The 5,677-nt window shown below is 43.8% G+C and overlaps 1 protein-coding gene across 1 annotated transcript in view; it reads left to right on the top strand.

Annotated features, from left to right (window-relative positions):
* Nucleotides 1-5,677, top strand: part of nkiras1 (NFKB inhibitor interacting Ras-like 1) — a 24,432-nt gene that overhangs the window by 1,218 nt on the left and 17,537 nt on the right. The window lies entirely within an intron of this gene.

The raw sequence follows: 5,677 nt of genomic DNA, 5'->3' as shown, positions 1-5,677 counted from the left end.
CCAAGATCAAATTTGCGTGATCGAGCGATTATTTTTTATAAAGCGGCATTTCATAGAACGCTCCGGGTTTTTTGCAAAGCCAATCTCCCGCTCCGTAAAGCCGTCTGCTCATGAGCCAGTCAGAGTAGTTCACTGCACCCCGTGCATCTTAGCTGCAAGATGGAGACAGTCCCAGAGGACAGAGTAACGGGAGGACAACTCAACAGATAGCAGTCGGTAATACGTCGGTATCAAGGTTTACCAGTTACCAGTAAACGCAACACTTTGTCCCATCTGGTGTTTTTCAGACAACAGCGGTGACCAGTGCTAGTCGGTGCTAGTGGCGTCTGTTAGCTGTTAGCTAGTAGCGTCTGTTAGCTGTTACTCCTTAGGAAGCACCGGTGCTAATGTCTCGCAGCCGCTGCAATGGTTTATATCGATATGATTTAATTTCCGTTACATGAGCCATTTTGTCTGTAAGTCGTGCCTGTGTTGAATCCTCTCTAATCTCTCTCCTCTACTCTCTCTATTCTACTCTCTCTATTTACTCTTCTCTACTTCTCTCCTTACTCTCTCTCCTCTACTCTCTATTCTACTCTCTCTCCTCTACTCTCTCTCCTCACCTCTCTCCTCCTACTCTTCTTCTACTCACTCTCTCTATCTTTCTCTCCTCTACTCTCTCTCCTCTTACTCTTCTCCTTACTCTCTCTATACTCTCTCTCCTTACTCTCTCTCCTTACTCTTCCTCTACTCTCTTCCTCTACTCTCTCTCCTCTACTCTCTCTATTTACTCTCTCTATTCTACTCTCTCTATTTATTACTCTCTCTCATTTTCTTCTATTCTCTCCTCTCTACTCCCTCTCTCTACTCTCTCTATTCTACCTCTCTATTCTACTCTCTCTCCTCTACTCCCAAGACGGCCGCCGGTCCACACTTCTGATATTTGTCTACAGTTTTAAATTTTATTAACCAGCTGTATATTGTAAGTAGAGGGGCAAACCTGTATTGTCACAGTGTTTTGTCGGGTAACTCTGCTATCGTGGCCGCTACGGCAAAACACACAAGAAGTTTTTGAATACAAATAACTTCAGTTGGTAGGTAACAGCGTGGGATGGAGCTGCTGGCCTGGACCTGGGATGTGACCCATTGCGAGATATCATAGTTCATAAAAATGCAGCCATTGACTATACAGACGTTTCATACCACGCTGTGTGTATGTGCCGTTCGACCCGTGCGGGACCCGTTCAGAATGATCAGCCGTCTCTCTGTGAGTAGCGTCCATCACACTCCCTCTCGCAGTTATAGCCTACTTGACGACAAAATTTGTTTTGGTAAAACAACAAAAATCGTGAGAATAATCGCGATCAAAATTTTGATCAAAATAATCGTGTGATTATCATTTTGGCCATAATAGTGCAGCCCTAATTCAAAGATTCCCTTCAGTGGTTAGGACTGCTTGGGGGTTACTTAGGCCGGTGGGCAACCAGGGTGCAATACACCGGGGGGGAAACACTGGATTTATTCAAATCCCTGAAGTCTATCACCATAAAAAACTTCCCTAAACGCCTTGTTTTATGTGGCTTCCTTTTCCCTTACGAGCGGCGTTGTAACAACATACAGTACACTTTCTTACCCTATGTTTTTCTCATTTATTTCTCTAATTTCTACTGTATTTGTCCTTATTTCTCCATATTTTCTACTCAAATGGAGCAATTTAATGAACTTTCATGGAAATTATAACAGTTTTCTAGGGGTGGGACAAATAAATAAATCTTATTGTGATCTTTTTTTGGCGACAATGTTTTACAATTGTTGTTGTCCCTAGAATCTGTGTATATGTATAGTGTATGTATGTAATATATCGTGAAAGAATGGATTTGGGAAGAAGAAACCTACCGTCCCAGCCCCATGGTTCCCTGTCCTAAAAAAAAACACGGTCAGGGTTCAACAATAAGGGTTGCCCCAATGGCCTGGGGGAAGTAAAACGCCACGTTGGGCACATGGTATCATAAATGTTTTCATGTTCTCTTGCCCTCGTGGATAACGTCGTTGAATGATTTGATTGGAATGTGCCGTTGCCAATCAAGAATTGCGTTGGTGTTTGATGCCTGTTTATTTTTTGATTATGATTCATGGTGCTTTCAGGAGTTTCAAATGTTTTAGAGCGGATTTTTTTACTTTGGTGAAAATTGACTTTGAGTAGTAGAGTTTGATCATTTGAACTAGGGCTGAACCGATATGTGTTTTTGCATCGGCATCGCGATGTGCACATGCACAATAGCACACCGCAGGACGTTACAATGTAACCCGGTCCTTTTTTGCTGCTTGATAGAAAAGTAAAACTTCCACCGTTCTCTTTTACAGATTATTACCGTCCGACCTTCCCTTTAAGCAGGTAGCCATGTGGGCCGCTGTGGACGGTAGTGACGGGGGTTATTGTCATGGGAAGTGAGGCTTCTGTGTGTAGTAAAGTCCGTAGGCAGCAGTGTGCTGACACAGTGATGTCATGTTTGTGGGTAGACCGTGGGGTGATCCGAGTATCCGGGTGAAACGAGTATCCGGTACGGATAAAGCACTTTTGCCGAGTACAAGTATTCCGAGTGATATGAGTCAATATCCGTGCTGGATTGGATTAAAACTCCTCAGCTGAACGCAGCGTTCTGTGATAAATCACAGCCCCCCCCCCCCACCCCCCCCCCCCCCCCGCCTACAACCGCTCGGATCAATCACACACACACAGAACAAGGAGAAATGCGCCTTCTTCTCTCTCTCTCTTCTCTCTCTCTTCTACTCTCTCTCTCTCTCTCTTCTCTCTCTCTCTCTCTCTCTCTCTCTCTCTCTCTCTCTCCTCGTCAGTTGGTCTGCGATCTTTCCGTTACGTTAGGTTTCTTCAGCTTCAGGTTGTTTTTAACTTTGGTTTGTAGTCCTTACTAGTAACATAGATTTCTGGTACGGGTTTGTGCCTTCTAGTAACCAGTAGGTTTCTGGTGACGTGGGGTTTGTAGTCATTACATAGTAACCAGTAGATTTGTAACGGGGTTTAGTCCTTCATGTAACCAGTAGATTTCTGGTGACGGGTGTAGCCTTCAGTACAGTAGTTTGGTGACGGGGTTGTCGCTTACATAGTAACCAGTAGATTTCTGGTGAACGTGGGGTTTGTAGTCCTTACATAGTACCAGTAGATTTCTGGTGAGTGGGTTTGTAGTCGTACAATGAACAGGAGATTTCTGGTAACGGGGGTTTGTATCCTTACATAGTAACCCAGTAGATTTCTGGTGAACGTGGGGTTTGTAGTCTTCATGTAACCAGAGATTTCGGAAACATGGTTTATTCCTACTAGTAACCAGTAGTTTCTGGTGCAGTGGGGTTGTGTAGTCCTTACATAGTAACCAGTAGATTTCTGGTGAAAGGGGTTTGTAAGTCCTTACATAGTAACCAGTAGGTTTCTGGTGAACGTGGGTTTGTAGTCCTTACCAGTAACCATAGGTTTCTGGTGAACGTGGGGGTTGTAGTCTACAAGCTAACCGTAGATTCTGGTGAACGTGGGTGGGGTTTGTTAGTCCTACCAGTAACCAGTAGATTTCTGGTTGAACTGGGTTGTAGTCCTTACATAGTAACCAGTAGGAAGTTTCTGGTGAACGTGGGGTGTGTCGTCATTACATAGTAACCAGTAGATTTCTGGGTGAAAGTGGGGTTTGTAGTCCTTAATAGTAACCAGTAGATTCTCGGTGAACGTGGGGTTTGTAGTCTTACACTAGTAACCAGTAGAGTTTCTGGTGAACGTGGGTTGTTTAGTCCTTACCTAGTAAACAGTAGATTTTGTGAACGTGGGTTGTGTTACATAGTAACCAGTAGATTTGGGGAACGTGGGTTTGTAGTCCTACATAGTAACCAGTAGATTTCTGTGAGTGGGGTTCAGAACATGCTGCTTGGCATCCCGTTGCGTCTCTGGCCATCGGAGATTTTTTGTTTTTTTTTACTGTCAGCGCCCCCAGCCCCCTCTCTCTCTGTGTGTCTTTCTCACACACCACACACACACACACCACACACAACACACACACCCACACACACCCACACCCCTACCCCTTGTTGGAATAAAAAGAGAAATAAAAAAAAAAAATAAAAGAAACCAAAAACAATCACCTGATCAAGAAAGTTATATTGAGATGACAACTCTGTTCATTCATTTACTTCATAATTACAACTGCAGTGTTGTGTATTCCATTGTTGCAAAACTTCTGTATATAGTTGTTGGTTGTTACCTGAACAACACCTGACTTGAATGCGTGATGCGTCATTAAATAGTTTCAATCAGCAATAAATATAACAATTCTGTCACCCATATCAATTGCATGCTTAAGATACAAACCGGTTAAAGCCCCGCCATTTAAGGAGAAACCGACCCACTTTTTGGGTTTACATCTGACCAAGTCTTCCGTTTAGGTCCCGCCCAGTCCGAGTACGGATCCAGATACAGATAATTCATGTGGGAAAACAGATCCGATAATGCTGTACTCACGCTCATCCCTAGTAGACAGTGAAGCTCAGCATCCCCCCACGGAAAGCTGCTACCAGCCAGGCCTAAGCTAATATATAGTGCCGAAAGAACCAGCAAAGTGCTACCAGACAGGCTAAAGTCTAAATAGTTACCCTAAGAACCAAGCAGAAAGATGCTAACCAGCCCAGGCTAAAGCTAATATAGTAGCCTAAAAGAACCCAAGCGAAAGCTGCTACCAGAAGGCTAAGCTACATAATAGTTAGCCTAAAGAAACAAGCAGAAAGCTGCTACCAGCCAGGCTAAAGCTAATATATTTAGCCTAACAACCAAGCAGAAGAAAGCTGCTACCGCACAGGCTAAAGCTAATATCGTTTGACCTAAAGAACCAACGCGAAAGCTGCTACCAGACGGCTAAAGCTAATATAGTTACCTAAAAAAGAACACGCGAAAGCTTGCTACCATCAGGCTAAAGCTAAGATAATTAGAGCTAAAGAACAAGCGATAAGCTGCTACTAGCAGCTTAAGCTAATATAGTTAGCCTTAAGAAAACAACAGAAAGCACGCTACCAGCCAGGCTCAGCTATATTAGTTGCCTAAAGAACCAGCGAAAGACTGCTACCAGCCGGCTAACGCTAATAATAGTTAGCCCTAAGAAAAACACGCAGAAAGCTCGCTACGCCGGCTAGAAAGCTAATAAATTAGCTAAAGAAACAAGCAAAAAAAGCTGACACCGCCCAGGCTTCAAAGCTAATATGTTCGCTAAGAACCAATCAGAACGCTGCTAATATAACGTTACGTGTTCGGAGCCGCGACGCTGGCAAACCTATACACTAATCTACACAGAAGCTGCGTTATACTCACGTCCTTTCCAACTGATTTACTTTTGTTCTTGGCTACGCTACATTAGATGGATGTATGCCGGCAGCAGTCAAACGATGGAAAGGTCTTCAGCCTGAGATCGTTCAACGCCACTGAGTGCATATGTTAGCAGTCCAGGATTACAAAGCGTGGTTTAGCTGTTAGCTCCTCTAGGAAGCACCGGTGCTAATGTCCTCGCAGCCGCTGCAATGCTGTTTATATCGATATGATTTAATTTTCCGTTACATGAGCCATTTTGTCTGTAAAGTCGTGCCTGTGTTGAATCTCTCCTCTACTCTCTCTCCTCTACTCTCTCTATTCTACTCTCTCTATTCTACTCTC

Source organism: Etheostoma spectabile, unplaced genomic scaffold (genome assembly GCF_008692095.1).
Source record: "Etheostoma spectabile isolate EspeVRDwgs_2016 unplaced genomic scaffold, UIUC_Espe_1.0 scaffold340, whole genome shotgun sequence".
Taxonomy (NCBI): Eukaryota; Metazoa; Chordata; class Actinopteri; order Perciformes; family Percidae; genus Etheostoma; species Etheostoma spectabile.
Note: the sequence above shows the minus strand (reverse complement) of the source record. Positions and strands in the feature narration are given on the sequence as shown.